Source organism: Macrotis lagotis, chromosome 2, assembly GCF_037893015.1.
Source record: "Macrotis lagotis isolate mMagLag1 chromosome 2, bilby.v1.9.chrom.fasta, whole genome shotgun sequence".
Taxonomy (NCBI): Eukaryota; Metazoa; Chordata; class Mammalia; order Peramelemorphia; family Peramelidae; genus Macrotis; species Macrotis lagotis.
This window is the reverse complement of record NC_133659.1, coordinates 293,876,604-293,896,812: the sequence shown is the minus strand read 5'-3', so window position 1 is coordinate 293,896,812 and position 20,209 is coordinate 293,876,604. Positions and strand designations below refer to the sequence as shown.

Sequence of the window (20,209 nt, the reverse complement as noted above, 5' to 3'; positions counted from 1 at the left end):
AAACGAGATGAAGAAGGAAATGGCAAACCACTCTAATATCTTTGTCAAGAAAAACCTCAAATGGAGTCATGAAGAGTCAGACACAATTGAAAAGACTGGATGATGATGATGATGATGATGATGATGATGACTACAATGACAACAGAACAGTTTAATGTCATAGAAAAATCACTGTATTTAGAGTATGGAGATCCAGGTTAAATCTCAGTTCTGCTATGTGCTGTGTTAATACTGGGCAAGTCACATAAGCCTTCTAGTCCTCATTTTTCTTTTCTGCACAATGACCAATGCCCTTTGAATTCCCTTCTAGGGTTAAATCTATAATCCTGTAGTTGAATGAAAGAAAATAGATGGACTTGACCTTATACAAAAGAGATGTCATTAAAATTTCATTAAATGTTACAATATTTTAGGTTCACCAAGGGGAGGGACTACATAAAAATCTTTGTTAAGTATTTTTGTAAAGTGAAGATGCATTTAGTGAGTTTACCTTTCCCATAATTCCAAATTTTCATTGATTAGGTTCATATAAAGTTATGTCTACTTATAAAGCAGAGGCAACTAAATAGTTCAGTGGATAGAGCTCTGAGTCTGGAGTCAGAAAGACTCTTCTTGACTTCAAATGCACTCACATACCTACTAGCTGTGTGACCCTGGATAAGTCACCTTACCTGAATTACCTCAGTTTCCCTCATTTGTAAAATGAGCTGAGAAGGAAATGGCACCAAAATGGGGTCACAATGAGTTGGTCATGCCTGAAAGGACAGAACAACAAATCTATAATAAAACATAAAAGTTGAATTCGACAACGATTTTGCAAGCTCTTAGGCGACAAACTGGTTATAAAAAGGATTAAACAAAATGCTGCCTGTGGGCTTGAGAGAGTACATTCCTGGACTTGGGGAGTGGGTTGGAAATTTATAGATGGTAAATAAAAGGAATTTGAGAAAAAAAGAGGACATTAATAGCTAAGGAGGTCAGGAAAGGCTTCATATATGAGACTTGATCTGACCATCAAAGGAAGGAATAGAACTCTCTATGGCTGAGCTGCAGATGGAAGTATATTTCAGGCAATACTTTATGGGGGAAAAATGAAGTTGGCATTAAAGTTTAAGGTTATGATTTTTGTCCATGTTATCACATTTTTGTCTATTCTGGTTTAACAACAAATCTCTCCACCAAAGCACACTGATATGCAACAGTTGGGGGCAATGACCTGCCTAGACCCATATGACGTATAGCAGAAGCATGTTTGAAATAGTTCATACTGGCACTTAAACTTAATGGCTAAATTTTCAGTGAGTATCTCTATAACTCAGAAATAAACAAATTCTACAAATCATGAACTAGTTGGTTGTTTTGTTGATTGTCTAAGTTTAAAAAAGCAATGAAAAAATACCGATAATGTAGAGTAAATTTAAAAATATGCACTATGTGTATTTTTTTCCAAAGAGCTGGTTATTAAACATTTTTCTAGAACTCTCTAGCTTTTATGTATCAGAAATACAATTTGATCCCCAATATGGATTTGAAGACCCATCTCTCTACCCACTATGTAATGTGGCCTTCCTAAACTTGGTTAGTAATTTTAAAAGATGAAAACTAGAAGCCCATACTTGAGGTTTTTTACACATTCTGACATGTGAAAATTATACCTCAAAGGAATGTAGCTTCCTGTCTATTCTTATTTCACGAAGTAGGGCTCTGCTTAATATTTCACTTGAAAGGTGTTTAACCTTGTATTCATATGCAAAGTACATTTTGAAAAACCTATCCCAAATTGTGTGCTGAATATGCATTTCCATAATCTGCTGTTTCTGGGTTATAATGACAGTTTTAGTGGACACTCCAATACGTCCAACCAATAATTCATAAGTATTCATGTTAAGTGGGGGTGGGGAAAGCCATGCAATTTAATGTAGTGCTCACAAATGCAAGGTAATGGGGTAACCAGGAATGGAGTTTGGGATTAAAGGGTCTTGTTAAGTAGTATAGTAGGTCATTTCTATAAAAATTAAATTATTGGATAAAAATCAGCATATTTATAGAGGCACGTCATCCAAAAGCAGAGGGATGAAAGATAAAAGGGGTCAATCTGTGGTAGTTCTTTGGATTTTCTGTTCAATTTGTCATGGCATAATACATTTATTCATCTGAAACAGTTATTTCAGGTAAAGGGTGACCATTTGAGACAAATTGTGACCCTTGGAATTGTAAAATCTATTCCTTTGAAAATTCTGAATTCTTAGCCATTAATCTGAGGATTGTACAATTTTTCATCTAGTACTACTACTACTACTATGACTACAACTACCACCATTACTGCTAAGACTACCAGCACTACCACTACCAATACTATTACTACCATTACTACTTCTATTCCTGTACTACTTTCTATACCTCTACTACCATTACCATACCATCACTACCACCACCACCAACTACAAGCACTACTGAAACTTTATATTGTCTAATTTTTCAGTTGTCTGACTCTCTGCAACACCTTTTGAGGTTTTCTTGGTAGAGATATTATAATGATTTCCCATTTCCTTCTCCAGCTCATTTTATAGATAATGAAACTGAGTCAAACATAGTTAAGTCACTTGCTCAGTTTCACACAACTAGTAAGCCAACTAAGACTGGGTATGAATTTATGAAGATGAGTCTTACTGATTCCAACCCAAAGCTCTATTCACTAGCTGCCCTCCTACTACCGTGAAGATGATGACTATGAAAAACATGGGTAGCATGACTCCTACTACAACTCCTATTACTACTACTACTACTACTACTACTACTACTACTACAGCTACTAGCTGACATTTATATAGCACTTAAGAGTTTGCAAAGAGCTTTCCACAAATGATCTCATTTTTTCCTAACACCTTTTGTCAGAATGTTCTATTACTTTCCTCATTTTACAGATGAGAAAACTGAGGGTCAGAAAGGCTAAGGCAATATGTGGCTATCCAAAAACTAAAAATGCAGTTCTAAGAACTTATTTCCAAATGCTTTCAATACACCAGACGTGCCGGGGAACTTTTTTAGAAGCAGGGAGCTCTATGACAGATGAGTGCTCATTGCCACCTTGCATCTCCATGCTTCAGAAGTTGACATCTCCCAAGCCAAGCACTTCTGCAGCTGACAGTCAATTGATCACATCTATACCCACATTTGGAAGCTTTGTGCTTGATACAAGTTTACTCCTGAAGAGAGATGGTGTGGAACTGCAGTCAGCAGTCATTTGCTATGGAGCTGGCTGCTTCGACTAAAATTGAAATAAATTGGCCGAGGGAATGTGCAGAACAGCAGTGGGTGAATTTACCACAGCACACTGTGGACTTGAAGGAGAATTATTGAATTAGAATAAAATAAATATGCAGAAGCAGGAGAAAAATATTTATTTTGTAATACATATTAAGGTATTGAAGGATGTTAAAAATTTAATTTTTCTTGTAGAAATCCATGATTCGAGAGAAAATGTATTAATTGACTAAATTATTATATAGGGAAAGTTTAATTGCCAAGGCCTCTAAGACCTCCCTAGGGTCTATCTCAGCTGCCATTACATCACCAGATTAATCTTCTTAAAACATGTTATTTAACATGTGACTTCTCTGCTCTAGAACCTATGATGGCTCCCTGCTGTTTATCTGATCACATCCAATTCCCTTCTGGCATTTAAAGACCTCTGCAATCTGGCCCCATATTACTGATGCAACTTTTGCTTTTCAAAGCTCCCACAAGAAACAAATTGTCATTAATTCCACCATCCTCTAGTCTAGTTATATTCCTTTTCATTTATTTCATGCTGTTACTCTGCAATTAGCATGCCCTTTCCTAATCCCAAATCTCTATATTTTTCAATGCTTAGTTCAGACTCTTTCTTTTCCAAAATTTCTTTTTTTTAACTAATCTCATGCTCCCTATCCTCTCCTTTCTCTGAAAACAAAGTCCATCCTAGCTAGTATGCTACAGCATAAAGAACAAAGCAAATGATTATGTACCATATTCTGCCTGGAAAACTATGTCATGAATTTTGGGAAGGACATTAACAGATTTATGCCTCAAGGGCGGCCTGAAAATGAAATAGAATAGTGTAGACGATGGTGAAGAGATTTGAAACTAAGCCATAGCTGAAGAACTGGGATATTTAGTCAGTGGAAGCTTAGATGCCTTGAGGGGTCGGTTAGAATATTGGGCTTCTGTGATTCTAAAACTCTATTGGAGAAGTTTGTCCAAGTAGAGGAGGTACTTTGAGGAATGAAATACTAATTTTATAATTCATGACTGGAATGTCCCCCTCTTATTTACCTCCACCTTTTAGCATCTGTAGTTTCCTTGAGTGGTCATCAACTATATGATACTTTTCCTGATTCCCTCATTTGCTAAGACCTTCCTGTTCAAGATTATCTTGGAGGTGTTTTGAATATCCTTTTTTTTTATTCATTCTGTCCATAAGTACAGTTCCTATTCAATAATTAATATGCAAATGAACCTGTATTTAGCACTTGGGATACAAAGAGAAAAGAGAAAAACTCCCTAACTCTTAGTATTTACATTCTGAGATAAAACATCATGCATTTAGATGAATTTAATTCCCCTTTTAGAATATAAGTTCCAAGAGAGAAGGGACAGATTCTACTTTTGTCTTTGTATATCCATTAGTCAGCACAGTCCTGGGCATATAAAGAGTCATATAGAAGCAGAGACAACTCATTGGGGAATTTGTTTTGTTTGTTTTTGTTTTTGTTTGTTTGTTTGTTTGTTTTTTACATTAGAGATGATAGCAACAAGGGCAAATAATTGAGGGAAAAAAACAAAGTAATGTCAAAATCCTATTAAATGATGTTGGGAGATCTAAAGATTAAAATGAAGTTAAGCTTAAATGTATATTAAAAACTCTGTTGGTGGGGCAGCTAGGTGACACAGTAGATAGAGCACCGGCCCTGTAGCCAGGAGGACCTTAGTTCAAATCCTGATCAGACACATATTAACTAGCTGTGTGACCTTGGGCAAGTCATCCCCACCCCAATGCCTTAAATAAATAATTTTTTTTAAAAGCTCAGTTGGGATCAAGGGAAATATTAAAGGGGGGAGAGTGCTAGTATTTGGGGGGATGTGACACATCAAGTGTTTGAGAGAAGAAAGAACAACTCAACTCTTCTCTGGAATCTTATCTTTGTATTGAGAAAAATTGCAAAACAGTTAACAAAAATTAAAATTTAAGTTAGAAATGGCAAAGGTACAAGTAAATGACAAAGTTAAATTTTGTCAATCAACAAATATTTATTAATTTCTTTTGATGAGTCACACACTAAGCACTTAGCACTCAGCTAAGAGCTGAGAATTAAAAATATTAAAACTTAAAATGCCTTCCTTTTACTTATTTATATTCTAAAAGGGATACAATATATAAATATGTCTAAAATCTCTACAATTGGTATACATTCTACTCATTCAAATTAACTTCTTGCTACTTCTCAATTTATATCTCCCAGTTCTATCAGGTTATTCACTTCATTATTATTGGAGATATATTGACTAAGACATTTCCCCCATACTGGACTGTCAGGTCCCATCTAAAGCCCCGAGTTAAAAATATGAGTACTAATGTGAGGATATATATATATAATATGGAATCTGTAATATAACATTTCCTATTGAATCCATTCTTCATAATATAACCAAACTAATCATATTTCCTAAATGAAGATATGACCATGTCAGTCTTCTATTTTAAAATTAATAGTGGCTCCCTACTACCTACCAGATAAAGGTCAAACTCCTTTGCCTGTCATCCAATGCATCTGGGAAAGGATGCTTTCTTGCCTATTCCAGCCTTGTCTCATATGATTCCCCTCTAAATGCTTTACAAAGCAATTAGATTAGACTATACTCTGACCCTCCTGTGCCTTTGGTGGTGGGGGGGGGCTCTGGACCTATTTTCCCATTGTACTCAAACTAAAATGTTCTTCCTTCCCTTTATTGCTTAAATTCTCACTCATCCTTTGAAGATAAATTCAAATGCCATCTTCTTCAAATAGCCTTCCCTGATTCCCTTAATCATTCATGTCCTTTTCCCTTTCAGATAGATATCACATACTTTGCTTCTACTTCACACATTTATTTATTTGTATAACAGAGCATCTCTGTATCTTCAGCATCTTGCAAAGTCCCTTGTTCCATAAATGACTCTTAATAAATGTTTGTTTAGCATAACACCTTATGGTTACACAATGCTCTACATAATGTCTTAGGCCGCTAAGGAAAAGAAGTCATCTATAATTTATTAATTATGTTTTATGTACCAGGTGCTGAGGATACAAAAAACTCTCTCTCCTTTCCCAAAGCCCTGAAACAGTCCCTATTCTTAAGGCATTCAGATCTAATGGGGGAGATAACAGGCTGGAACGAAGACATTCATATTAAGGAAGATGGGGAAATACTTCTTACAAAGGGTGAGACTTGAGGGAAGGCAGAGAAATTAGGAGTTTGACATGAGGTGGAAGCGTTCCAGACCTGGTGACAGTAAGGGCAGATGACTAAGGTTAGGAGATAGCATGCCATTTACCAGGAAGAGCAAGGAGGTTGGCTTCACTAGATAAGAGTATGTAATGGGGGGCAAATTATAAGAAGGTAAGAGGGGGCTAAACAGAAATCAAATAGAATTTAATAATTAGTTTTGGAGGTAATAGGGAGCCACTGGAGGTTAATGAATATGTGGGCATATAGAGTCAAAGCTTGCACTTTGGTACAATGTCTGTTTGGAACAGATTGATAAACTCAATAAATTCTTTTGGGTTTGCTGTCTTCCATAGCAAAGCCAGTGACCTCTGATATAGCCCAGAAGGGAAAAGAAGAGTCACCTTGATGGGTTCATAAAATTCTAGGTGATAAAAGAGAAACAACATTGTGGATTAAAGCTGACTATAGGATAGCAGGGATTTCTCAGAGGTACTACAAAAATGATTTACAGTAAAGGATTTTATTAACTCCTAATATTCTGTTATACTAGAGTTGGGGGGAAAGAGTGCAACTATAACTCTTTTATAGTTTCTGTGGGAGCAAAAAATGTTCTGTGTGTTTATTCAGTGGAGGGCCTCTAAAAATTCTTAAAGATTTGCTAATATTACAACTCAAAGTAGATAAATGGCAGTAAAAATTCTTTATCTGTATCTATATTTATATCTTTATCTGTATAGCCGTGGATATGGGGAGCCAAGATATAGAAAGTATTTTTCCAGGTTTAAATAATAATTGTTGGGGGGCACCTAGGTGGTACAGTGAATAAAGCACTGGCCCTGGAATCAGGAGGACCTGAGTTCAAATCTGGCCTCAGACTCTTAATAATTGCCTAGCTGTTTGACCTTGGTCAAGTTACTTAACCCCATTGCCTTGCAAAAATAAAAAAAAGATAATTGTTGGAACAAGATCACAATCCAAAATTTTTACTTCTCTAGGCAAGTTCAGAAGATTGAGTACTGAATGCATAACCTGCTAAAATATGATGAATAAAATGTAATTAGGCATTAGAGAAGAAAAAAAAAACATGGTGGGAGACCATGGACAACAGGACGGTTTGTGAAACTTTGGTTGATTTGAAAGGGTGGGTGATTATCTCTTGGAAACCGTCTGAATTCAGATTTGCCCAGAGGTAAGATATATAGAATAGATGAGAAGTTGAGATTTTTTCCAGAGCTATGAATTTTATGATTTTTGGATAAATTCAAAGATGACCATGGGGAAAATGTTGGGCTACACAAGCATTTTACTGCTACTATGAATTTACAGTAATTGGAGATCGTTTACTGTGTTTACAAGGCATAACAGAATAATTGGATGATTTCTAGACTTAAATTAAAAAAATAAAACAGTAAAATTCTGAGCAGCATGATAAATGATCTGTACACTCTAGGGCACCTTCCCCCCTTTAAAGCAATGGAAAATCATTGTGTACAATAACATTCCTTTCTTTTCTAATTTTATTTTCCAATATTGTCAAGCCAAATCTTCATTTTTCATCCTCTTTTACTGTTCACCAATTGGTGGTGAGTCTGAGTTAATACAAGCAATGCTGGCATTTGAAGTATTAGAAACTTCTAAGTCCTATCTATGTACACTGTACAAATATAATCCACATCTGAGATTAAGAATGTGTCTACATGAAGGTAAACAAAGAAGAAAACAGTGTTTGGAAACCTCAGTTACTGTCTCCTCATATGGAAACAAGCTTGCCATAGCAAAATGCTTCATGAAAACTTCTACAAGCGGTTAGAGAAGATCATACTACAGGGGTCTTGTTGGCCAAATTTTATGTTTGTTAACATGGGAACAACTAAAGCATCCCTCTCTTCTTATGCTCTCTCCAGTCTTTTGACTTCCTTCTCCCTAGGTGTCCATAAAACCAAACTCTTGGTTTTTTGACCTGTCTGATTGTTCTCTCTCAATCTCCTTTGCTGGGTCAATGCCATGTTTCTGCCCACCAAGCATCCCCCAAGGCTCTTTCCTGGGTTTATCACTATACTTTCTCATTTGATGGCCTCCAACAGCTCCCATGAGTTCAATTATCTTCTATTTGCAGACAAGATCTCTCTCCTAAAATCTAGTATTGTATTATTAACTACTTGCTAGACAAATCCTCCTGGAAATCCACCCAAAATGGAACTCATTTTCCTTCAAACCAATCTTTTCCTGCCATTATCCACCTCCTCCTCATCTCGATTTACAATTATTGTGATCCTGGACTCTTCCCTCTAGTCTATCACTTGTCACCTTTCTCATTCCACCCTACCCCCAAATCAGACTAGTTTTCTGGGCTTCTTTACTCATTTCCATCTCTGCATACCCATGGTCCTCAGCACTTCACATGTGGTTTACCACAATATCTATGCAACTGGTCTCTCAGCTTCCCTTCTCTTCCATCTCAAATTCATTCTCCACATAGCTGACAAGTTGATATTCCCAAAATGCAGACCTGATTCTGTGACTCTCCCACTCAAAAGTTTTTATTTGTTCCCTATTATCTCAGAATAAAATATAAAACCTTCAGCATTACATTTAAGGTCTATCCAATGTGGAACCTACCTACTTTTTTCAGTGGTGTTTTATGTTTCTCTCCATTTCAGTCAAATTAATCTGTTGACTATTTGCTATATACAGTATTCCATCTCTTACCTATATCTTTCTGTTTGTATCCTATGCCAGAAATGTGTTCTTTTCCTTTTACCTCTCTCTTAGGACCATAAGTTTCCAGTCATGGCTGTAATAGGTGCCACAAAAAATCTCTGTCTCTCTCTCTGTCTCTCTCTCTGTCTCTCTCTGTCTCTCTCCTCTCTCTATCTCTTTCTCTCACCCCCTTTCCTCTCTTCTTTCTCTCTCCTCTTTCTTTTTCTTCTTTCTCCATCTCTCTCCATCTTTCTTCTTTCCTCCATCTGTCTCTCTTTTTCTCTTCCTCTCTCTCCATCTCTTTCAAAATTCATCTAAAATTCATTTTATTTAATTATTAGTTACAAATCATATCTCCCAAATATATGCATTTAGTTATCTATGTACAGATTATATCTCCCCAGAGGAAGGTAAGCTCTTTGAGGGGAATGACTTTTATTTTGTCTTTGTACTCTAATACCTATTATAGGGCTCCACACTTAGTAGCCATAGAATAAATATGTGTTGAACTGAACTGACTCTAGTATTCAACATTCCACTTTTGGTTAGTTTGTTGGCTTGAGTGTGTGTGTGTGTCTTTATAATAGTAATGCAAACATTATAGGAACATCTCTGATAAACCTGTGTTATACCTGGAGTTATTATTCCTTTATTATTCCATTATTCCTTTCACAGGTTGCTGAAATGGCACGATATAATAAAAGAAAATCCCCCAAATACTGTTTTTGCAAAGCACAGATCTTTGCTTGACCCAGTACTACCAATGACCTTGGAAATGTCAAACCTTAGATTTTCTAGGTCTTCTTAAAATGGGGACATTAATACTGACACTATCTAAATCACAAGGTAGTTGTAAGGGAAGTTGTTTGTAAACTATAAAGGATTATATAAATGTAAGGATGATGATGATGATGATGAAGATGACAATGATGATGATGATAATGATAGCAGGTAATTACCTTGTGCTTATTAAGCCAGTTAGCCTATTATGTGCTGGTTTGTTTGTTTTTAAAGTAAATATCTCATTTGATAGAATCTGGAGAACACTGTATATAGTAATAGAAATGTTGTATGATAATCAACTATGAATGACTTGGCTTCTCAGCAATGCAATAATCCAAAACAATTCCAAAGAACTCATGATAAAAAATGCTATCCACCTTCAGAGAAATACTGGAGGAGGCTGAATGCAAATTGAAAATATTTTTAAAAACTTTATTACTCTTGTATTTTTTATCTGCATTTTCTTTTGCAAAATAAATGATATGAAAATGTTTTGCATGACTGCACATGTATAACCTATATCAAATTGCTTTCCTTCTCAAAGGGGAGAGGAGGGAAGACAGCAAGTGAGGGAATTTTTAATTCTAAATTTTTAAAAATGGATACTACATTTTTTTTGTTTACATGAAACTGAAAATAAAGAAAATAAAAATAAAATATAAAATAAATATTTTGGTTGACCCCAAAGCAACTCTGCAAAGTAGATATGATTTTTATTCCACTTTTCAGAGGATATTCCTCTAATGAGGCAAATAGAAGGTCTGCAGAGATCAAATTTAAACTCAGGTCTTCCTGGATACAGACCCAGCACTGGAGTTACCTAGCTGCTTCATTTGTAATGATCCATTAAGTGCTTTTTTTTTAGAATGACAGTTGAGGTTACCTCTAACTCATAATGGTCTCATAATTTTGGACACGTAGCTTAACCTTTCATTTCCACATACAACTCTTCAAGCTGCAAAACAGTGGTTGAGCTCCACTGACAGATAATTTTCTCAAAGGTAGTTCCCATAGATCTGATCCAAAATTAAAGTTCCAGAATGGAGATAAAGTTCTCTGGAAGATGCCAACAATGATTTCTCTCCAAGAAGTAATACAGAAATATAAGGACTGAGGCTTTTTCATGGGCTTTATGCCTACATATTTGCATATAAAGAGGTAAGGGAGTGTAGTACTTGCAAAATACACTGAAAGAACTCCAAGAATACTAGTTTTGACTTTGTTCTTCTCTCGAGTGGGGTCAGGATTAGGTTCCCAGAAGTTTTATTTTGTCAAAGCACAAAAAGTAGACATGTAAGTATAAGCTTTCATTTCAAAGATATTTTAAAATCAGGTTAAGTACAGGCTTTCATTCTAAGAATATTTTAAAGTGGTATGTGTGTGTGTGTGTGTTGAGAAGAGAATGATGTAGCATAATGAGTGTTGGGTTTGGAATTACAAGACTGCAGTTTACTTCTTTATTCTGATACTATGAGGTGCTGGGCATTTATTTCATTTCTCTCCCTTTTACCATCCTCTTCTTTAAAATGATTATAATAGTTAGATCAATGTTTACCATGGAACAAGACTAACAGACTGCCTTCTGTGGGTGGTGGGGAAAGGGAAGTGAGATTAGGGGAAAAATTGTAAAATTCAAAATAAATTAATTAATTAAAAAATAAAATGGTTATAATAATAATACCTGCATTATCACCCAGAGAAACTAGGGCAGCCTAGGTAACTAGATGGCAAAGTGGACAAAGTACTGGACCAAATAGTCAAGAACATCTGAGTTCAAATGTGGTAATAGATGCAAACTAGTTGTGTGATAAGCAAATCACTTCATTTCTGTTTGTTTATGTTAAATGGGATTAATAATACTTCAAAGAGGTTGTTTGTGATGATAAAATGAAATGATATTTTTAAAGTGCTTCGCTAATCTCAAAATGCTATATAAATATATGATTTTCTTTGATGTAGAAAGAAAACTACTATTCACATTACAATATATATACATCTATTGTATAAAATATTTTTGCCATCTAGTATTAAAGCTTCAGTAAATATCTTTAACTTGTTTAGACTAAACATCAAAACAGTATCTAACTTTTCTAAGAATGTTTTGTCAGAAAATGATATCTTGGGGGACAAAACGAAATGGCTTATTCCAAAGCTACTTTGTTCATGTTCATTCCTCTATGCATTTCAGTTTTTTTCTGAATGAGATAAAGAAGCTCTTTTATTTGTCTAATTTAGATGTCCTTTCTCTGTCTGCATTTGAGCAGCTTAGATGTCACCTGTAATAACTATGAAAAATTGGTGTGTACTTTTTGCTTCATTTTTTTCATCTGTGGTGGGAGCTTCATCCAACTACCAAAGGGACTTCAAACTGAAGAAATAACAAATCTAATTTAGCTATATTGAGTCTCAATCTCTTGCCCTAATAGCTGTAGTCTCGGAGCTCATCAGTGGTGACTCTCTTAAAACAACAATAACCCTAAACCCATCTTTTTTCTTTTAGGAGAATAAACTAAAAGCTCTCATTTTTTACCAAACTCCTCAGATATAATCATTATTAGTAAAGTGATACAGGTTTTATATTTTCCAACAAAACTTGAATTTCCCATTTCAAATAAAAATGGAAAAATGGAAATAGCAATTGACAAGACAAGAGAATGGTCTTCAGACAGTTTGAAAGATTTGTACATGGTAGAACCAAGAGCAGTTGTATAAAGAAGTAATTTTCCATTTGATAAATGAATTTCCTAACCAGAGTTATGGAAAAGTCTGTCTGCCTCAGTAGATTTAGGTTCATCTTCAACAGGTTCTACCAAAAAGCTATGTCACTACTTATTGGGAATGAATAGAGGAGATTCATTTTTGGATAAAAGTTGGACTAATTGACCTTGAAGGTTCCTTCTTGTTCTGCAGTTCTGTGATAATGGGGCACAAGTGTTACAGATCTCTTATGAGTTTTCATTTTGAATGCACAGGTATCACAGGTGAAGGTCATCTCTTTAACATGGTAGCTCATTCTCCAATCTTTGTAAAGCAGAAGGGTTCAAAAAAAAAGAAAATTGATAAAAGTGGGAGGAATTACCTGCTACTAAATTCTAAAATTCAAATTTTGATTCATCTGATCATGCAATATTTGGAAGCTATCACACCACCTTTATATATGCTAAATAAATATGGAGGGAAGGTCATGTTTGAAATTTGGAATATTGTCATTACTATTTTTATATGGGATATATGAATGGATTCATATATACATTCCAATTTTCAAAATTTTTTGGTTGCTGTAGTACACAGTAAATTTACTGAAACAAAACCTCGTGTTGAAAAAGCATTTGGAAGATCAGGAATCCATCCTGAAATGTTCCAGCTGTGTTCGGTTAATTGTGAGATCTGATTTTCTAATGACTTTATTTGGTTAATATTAAGCCCTCATTTTCCACCCAAAAATGCCATTTTGTAACCTTAAGTTCAAATTCTCTGAAACATGCAATTGATTGTATAGTACAAGAAGACTGAATCCTTTAGTACTGGGATAATTAATCTGGACTCTGTAGATCATCAAGGTACCCATAGATAGATTCCTAAGGGTCAATGAACATGGATAGAAAAAAATAATCATATTCTTAATTTCATTAACCTTGCCTTGAAATTTAGTAATTCGAATCAATACACATTGATACATAGACAGATGCATATGCGGCCAAGTAAAGGGCATAAGATAAAACAAAAGATGCTTGGGTTTGTTTTTTTTTTTTTTTTGAACTTTCTGGTATTAGCACAGAATAAGTATCAGGAGTCAACATGTACCCTCTTAATTAAAATAAATTGTTCCACTTCTCTGGCAATTCATCATGTACACTAGGTTCTCCCTTTAATTTCTTGTTCATAAAAGCAAACATCAGTTCATAAAGTATAACTTGTTTGTCTGGAGCCCTTCTCTTGTAATATGGTCCAAAAAGTGTGGGGGGGCAGTTAGGTTGCACAGTGGATAGAGCACCAGCCCTGGAGTCAGGAGTATCTGTGTTCGAATCTGAACTCAGGTACTTAATAATTATCTAGCTTTGTGACCTTAGGCAAGTCATTTATCTAATTGCCTTGTAAAAACAAAAAAAAAATGGTACAAAAAGTGCCCAAGGAAAATATGGCAAATTTCTTAGGATAACCAAATCTAGGGAGCAATAAAGGGGTATTGTAGGAAGTAATTCAATCGAAATTTAGCAAAGATGCTAAAGATAACCTGTTTGAAAAATGTTTTACTATATTTTACTGCCAAGTTAAACTTCCATTATGCCTCATCAAAAAACTTTAATAGTAGAGAAATATAAAGAACAGCTGTTGCTATAGATACCACAGTTTCATTATATGGTATAGAAACCTTGCTACACCAAGACTGGGTTCTGTTTTGGGGACTATCTTCCAGAGAAAGCCCAAGTCATTTGGACCATAATGAAAAACTAACTATGAACACTGGAAAGCAGCTCTCAAACATAAGACAATAGACTGGGAGAATCTCACGTAAATGTGTCAAAGTGGATAAAGAATCAACTTTTCATCAGTAATATTGGGGTTTAAGTCCTGCTTCTAACAAATACTGTGTATGTGACCCTGGGAAAGTCACTTAACTCTCAAATGTCTAGGCAACTCTACAGATCTTCAATGATAAAGAACATTTTTTCATCTGGAAAATATCAATAAAAATTGCAGGTCAATCCTTAGTTAGAAGGACCAAAATTTAAAAAATATTTCAAAGGACCAAGCAAATTTGTGCATCAGTGGTCAGGTGGGGACTATCTTTTGCTAAAGAGTAAATAAAAGTGGTGAAAAGTAAGGTGTGTTGAATTTGGAGAAGAAATCAGTTGAATATACATTCCTGAAGGGCAGAACTATTTGCCTTTGCCTCCCTACTGCCTAGCATGACTACTTGTACATAGTAAATGTTTACTCAATGCTTATTAAATCAATCTTCAACGTCCTAAAATTAAACTTTGGTGGTTAATCTAAGTGACACCTTTCCTTATTTCCCCCTATTTTCTCTAAAGGCTAACTTGTTTTAATTTTGCATATGTATTTACATACATACCACTTATCTTCCCTGATAGGTTGTAAGGTCTTGGAAGACACTGCTATTTCATTTCACCTAGTAGAAATTTATTAGTCCTTGATAAATAATATTTTCATTCAATCATTTCAATCATGTTTCCTTCATAACCCCATTTGAAATATTCTCAGCCAAAATGCTAGAATGATTTGCCATTTTCTTCTCAAGTTTACTTTATAGATGAGAAAACCAAGACAAATAGGATTATCTATCCATGGTCACACAGCTAGTGCCTGAAATTGAATTTGAACTCAGGTCTTCCTGACTTTAGGCCATCTCTCTATCTACCATATTATGTCACTCCTTAGAGGAATGAATACATGAATAACATCTATTCAGATGGGAATCTCAGTGATCTCATTTAATCCTTATAATAGCCTTTTCCTGTCAGAATGGCAATTTTCTTTGTGAAACTAAGAGAAATGAGATAAATTGTATAAGATCAGAAATCTCATGGCCAGTAAGTGGCAGAGCCGAGATTTCTCTTTCTCTTGGAGCAGGAGTTTAAAACCTCTTATTTATGTTCTAAACTTCTTTGGCATTGTATAAAATCCATGGACCTCTTTTAAGAAAATATTTATAAATGAATAAAACACATAGGATTATAAAATAATCTATTTTAAAATAGCTATTAATCTATTTATATATCATCTATTTAGCCATCCATCCATCCATCCATCCATCCATCCATCCATCCTTCTTGTTAGCTAGCTAACTAAATTATTGGTTAAGAATCCCTGTCCTATGCTATTCTACATCTGTACAAGAGAGGACCTCTTTATTCCTATTACATTGGTGCATGTATAAAACCTTTTTAAAAAGAAATGCACCTAGAAAGTTGTCTGAAAGTCCCAATATATTTCAATGTATTGTGAAGAAAATTAGTATTAACGATGACATATCAAAACCAGACTAAAAAAATAAACAGAATGAAAGAGGTCAAACTCAAACCATCATGGCTAAAGGGAAATTTTGTGGAATCAAGGGAGGTTCCAGAGACTTAACAGTTAAATTTTCAGAGGGAAATGGTCATTGCTTTATGACAGGGCTGGATTATCTGTTTTGATATTATCTAGCCTTTAAAAAAGTGATGGGGAAAAAATGTAAATTTTCTTTAATCAGAATATTACTGTCCACAATCCAAAATCCTGTTTAAATACCCAAATTCAAATAGAAGCTGGGGGAAAAACAATACATCAAAACAAGACATGGGCTCTCTGGAGGTAGGGAACCTGGATTTAATGCCCAACTCTCATACTTTTTGCCTGAATGACTTTGGGCAAGTTCCTTAACCTTCTTGGGCTTAGTCCTTTGAAGTCACTTCCAAATTGAAGTATATGACATGAATCATCTAGATAATTCATTTTTTAAACTCTTTACCTTTCTTCAATGATGGAAAAAAACAACATTGATTTTTTTTTTCTCTATTTCCAAGGAAATTTAAAACTCTGTAGATTGGATCTGTTGATGCTATCTTTCCTGGGGTAAAATAGATCATGTTGAAAATGGTAGTAGAATAAGAAATTGTGACATGATATAAAAATGAATTTAAATTTGGTTTCATCATGTGCTATTCTTCTAGGATTCCAATTGTATTCTTATTCAAAACAGACCTTGATATTCTATGAATTGTTAGCATCCTTTGTTGCTAGTGATCTTTCTCTGAAATTGTAATGCATACTGTACTGGAATCACATCATAGTTTCCAGAATTTGAAAGACTTAATAGAATAAAAAAATCTGAAATGTCCCACTTTACAAGTTCTTTATTCATTTATGTAAAATTATGAATTGTTGAAAAACTGATATATTGAATCTGGTTGAATTCTCTATGCTATCTTAGTTAATCTCAATTTAAAAATAAAATAGCAAAAATTTATTTTTACTTTAAAAAGTTTAGCATCTTCTCTTAAGTGATTTACACATTAAACTGTGTTTCTATGAAAAATAAATAATTAAAGTGAAAATTGAAATTTTAGGAAGACAGTCCATTAATAGACTGGATTATATCTGACAATCAGTTACCCTTATTATTTTAGAAATATGAAAGTAGTCCTGATATTATAGATATTCTCTTTGATGAAAAAGAATTTTAATTTTTGATTACAAATGGGGAAAATGTCAAGGGTTTTTCCCTTCAGCCTTTGTAATAATAACTTCTCAAATACAACTTTTAAATGCAACCACAACACTATTATCTTTTTGAGAGATAAGAAAGTTATTGCCTCCAGCTATTATGTAGCAAGAAAAGTCCTTTCATATCATTAGAATATATTTTCTGGGAAACTCTTCAAGATAGGAATATCTTATGACTCCATGAAGTTATTCAGAGCTAGCTTTAGAAATAGGAGTACATCAGAAGAACTATAAAAGTCTTGTAAACAAATCAGAAAACTGCAATACAGACATTAAAAGGAAAAGACAAACAAAAGCTATGAATTCCAACTGGGTCAGTAAGGTAACCAAAGACCAAGTCAATTTAGTTTGGAGAAAGGATGGAGGTGAGAGGAAAGGAATTAAATTATTTCTTCTGTGGCTTCATGTAGATTGAATGACTAAATCTTTACTTTCAATAGGATCGTTTTGAAATAATTTATAGCCAAATAATGAATCTTGGGTTTTCATTTCACAAATAAAAAGGAAATTTACCATGGAATATTACTAAGACATTGTCTGCATACTTTGAAGTCACACCTGTTCTCTAGTGTTTTAGCTGGTTGCATTGTAAACCAATTCTTTTGACTATATTGAAAAAAAGGGATCACATTGTTTAAAAAATAAATCTAGGCTTTTGGGGGATTCATTGTAAGAGCAACTGAAACTATTATGAAATTGAAGTCAAGATATTATATACAAGAATATTTGAACCAATAATTTCATTGGAATTTGGTAAATGGAGAAAGGACTACAAATAATTCACAGGTGCTTATGCAAGACATGAGTTCTCCAGGTCTCCACTTCTACATCTATAAAATAAGGAGTCTATACTTAATGAGTTTTGAATATTTTTCTGATTCTGAATTTATGATATTATCTTCTATGAGGATACCCTATAATATAATTCCAGGAATATACCAAATAATCATGTTGAGTTTAGGAATTCTGCTAAAATTCAGCTTGTTGGGTAGTAATAAGAAGGAAGGCTAGGATACGATTTATCACTTCAATTATTCTGTGTTTGCTGTTTCAAATGATCTGAATACAAGTTTAAAATAGCTACCAAATAGAGTTGGGGGTCCTAGGGAATGAAACAATTATAAGTGTTTTCCCCCAATAGAATAGAAACCCCTTGAGGGCACATGTTTGTTATTATTATTGTTGTTATCAACAATGGGAAATTAAAAAAAAATCCCTAAATGCTACCATGCTGTTTCAAACTCTGGTTTGTTCTACAGTTCTGATATTTCATGTCTTTTTTTTTTAGGGTTTTGCAAGGCAAATGGGGTTAAGTGGCTTGCCCAAGGCCACACAGCTAGGTAATTACTAAGTGTATGAGCCCAGATTTGAACCCAGGTACTCCTGACTCCAGGGCCGGTGCTTTATCCACTGTGCCACCTAGCCACCCCCTGATATTTCATGTCTTAAAAAAAAAAAGAATTAGCCTGCTAGTGAGCCAGCATCCCACTTACAAAAATACCTAACATTCAGTAGAAAGTGAATTCCATGGGACAGCTAGGTGGTACAGTGGATAGAACACTGACCCTGGAGTCAGGAGAACCTGAGTTCAAATTCAGCCTCAGACACTTAATATTTACCTAGCTATGTGATCTTAGGAAAGTCACTCAACCCTATTGCCTTGCAAGAAAGAAAGGAAGGAAGGAAGGAAGGAAGGAAGGAAGGAAGGAAGGAAGGAAGGAAGGAAGGAAGGAAAGAAAGAAAGAAAGAAAGAAAGAAGGAAGGAAAAAAGGAAAGAAAGAAAAAAGAATGAATGAATGAATGAATGAACGTGAATTCCACTGGAATATTAACTAGCTGTGTGATCCTGGGTGTGTCACTAAACTTTGAGGTGGCAGAGACTCAGTATTCTTGACTGTAAAATGAAGAGATTGGAATAGGTAAGTATTCTCTAAAAATCTCTTTCAGACCTATAATTCTGTTTTTTCTAGGTTGTTAAAATAAATGATCATTTACATTTTGGGATGTAGGAGGGGAGAAGCAGAGGGTACTTTGTGTAAAACAAGAAATATCAATAAAATTTTATTTTTAAAATGACTAACAAATAAACTGGGCAAGTATTGACTTGATATAATAACTTAGAATGTGGATTTCTTCAGCAGTGGTATAAGAGTTACAGGTAAACCTAAATGTCTTTTTAAAACATTATAAAGGAATACATGAAAAATTAAAAAATTTCTTTAAAAAAAGGTACATTTGTAAAAAAGGCTTTAAAAATCAGATCACAGAATTAGTCCTAGAAGGAGTCTTTTTTAAAAATTTTTTTTAGGTTTTTTTTGCAAGGCAAATGGGGTTAAGTGGCTTGCCCAAGGCCACACAGCTAGGTCATTATTAAGTGTCTGAGACTGGATTTGAACCCAGGTACTACTGACTCCAGGGCCGGTGCTTTATCCACTGTGCCACCTAGCCGACCCCTAGAAGGAGTCTTAGAGGATATCTAATCATTTTTTACAGCTGAGGAAACTGAGTCCCAGGGAAGTAGAGTAATTTATTCTTTTCACTATACCATGGTGTTTCTTCATTATTTTTTTCTGGAACAATAGTCTACTGAACAGTAATTATTTATAGTTAAATACGAAGTCCATTTTAGAATATCTTATATCACAGTGCATAAATTCCCTTTATTTTGAACTTTAAAGTTAAAATCAACTTAAAAGTTGATGCAAACTGATATGTGAGCCATCGTCATGCTATGGGTCTGTCTGAAGCTATAGCTACAGGGTTAGAAGCTTGCCAATGGGCAAGCTGTCTAGACTGATCCAAACTCAGCAACAGCTGCTTAAGCAGCAAGCTAGAGGAAACTCAGCTAGCAGGAGCTGAAGAAACAGGACAGGGGTCAACTTCTATCACAAGGAAAGGGCAAATCTTGAAGTTTCACTCAGGAAAATTCATGCTGATCTACAATTTTTAACTTTTATTCACATTATTTAAATGTTTTTCTATTACCTTCTTAAAAAGACTCTTTTGTTCAGTCATTTTTAATCATATC

General features: G+C 34.6%; 1 protein-coding gene across 4 annotated transcripts in view; it reads right to left on the bottom strand.

The window, feature by feature from the left end:
- SYT1 (synaptotagmin 1) overlaps nucleotides 1-20,209 on the bottom strand; it is a 731,190-nt gene that overhangs the window by 400,991 nt on the left and 309,990 nt on the right. Inside the window, exon 1 of one of the 4 annotated variants that reach the window (XM_074226492.1) lies at nucleotides 672-16,906. The exons of the other annotated variants lie outside the window; for them this stretch is intronic. The gene's annotated coding sequence lies outside the window, so the exon portion shown is untranslated. Of the gene's footprint in view, nucleotides 1-671; nucleotides 16,907-20,209 lie in introns of those variants that run through there. 4 annotated transcript variants of the gene reach the window in all.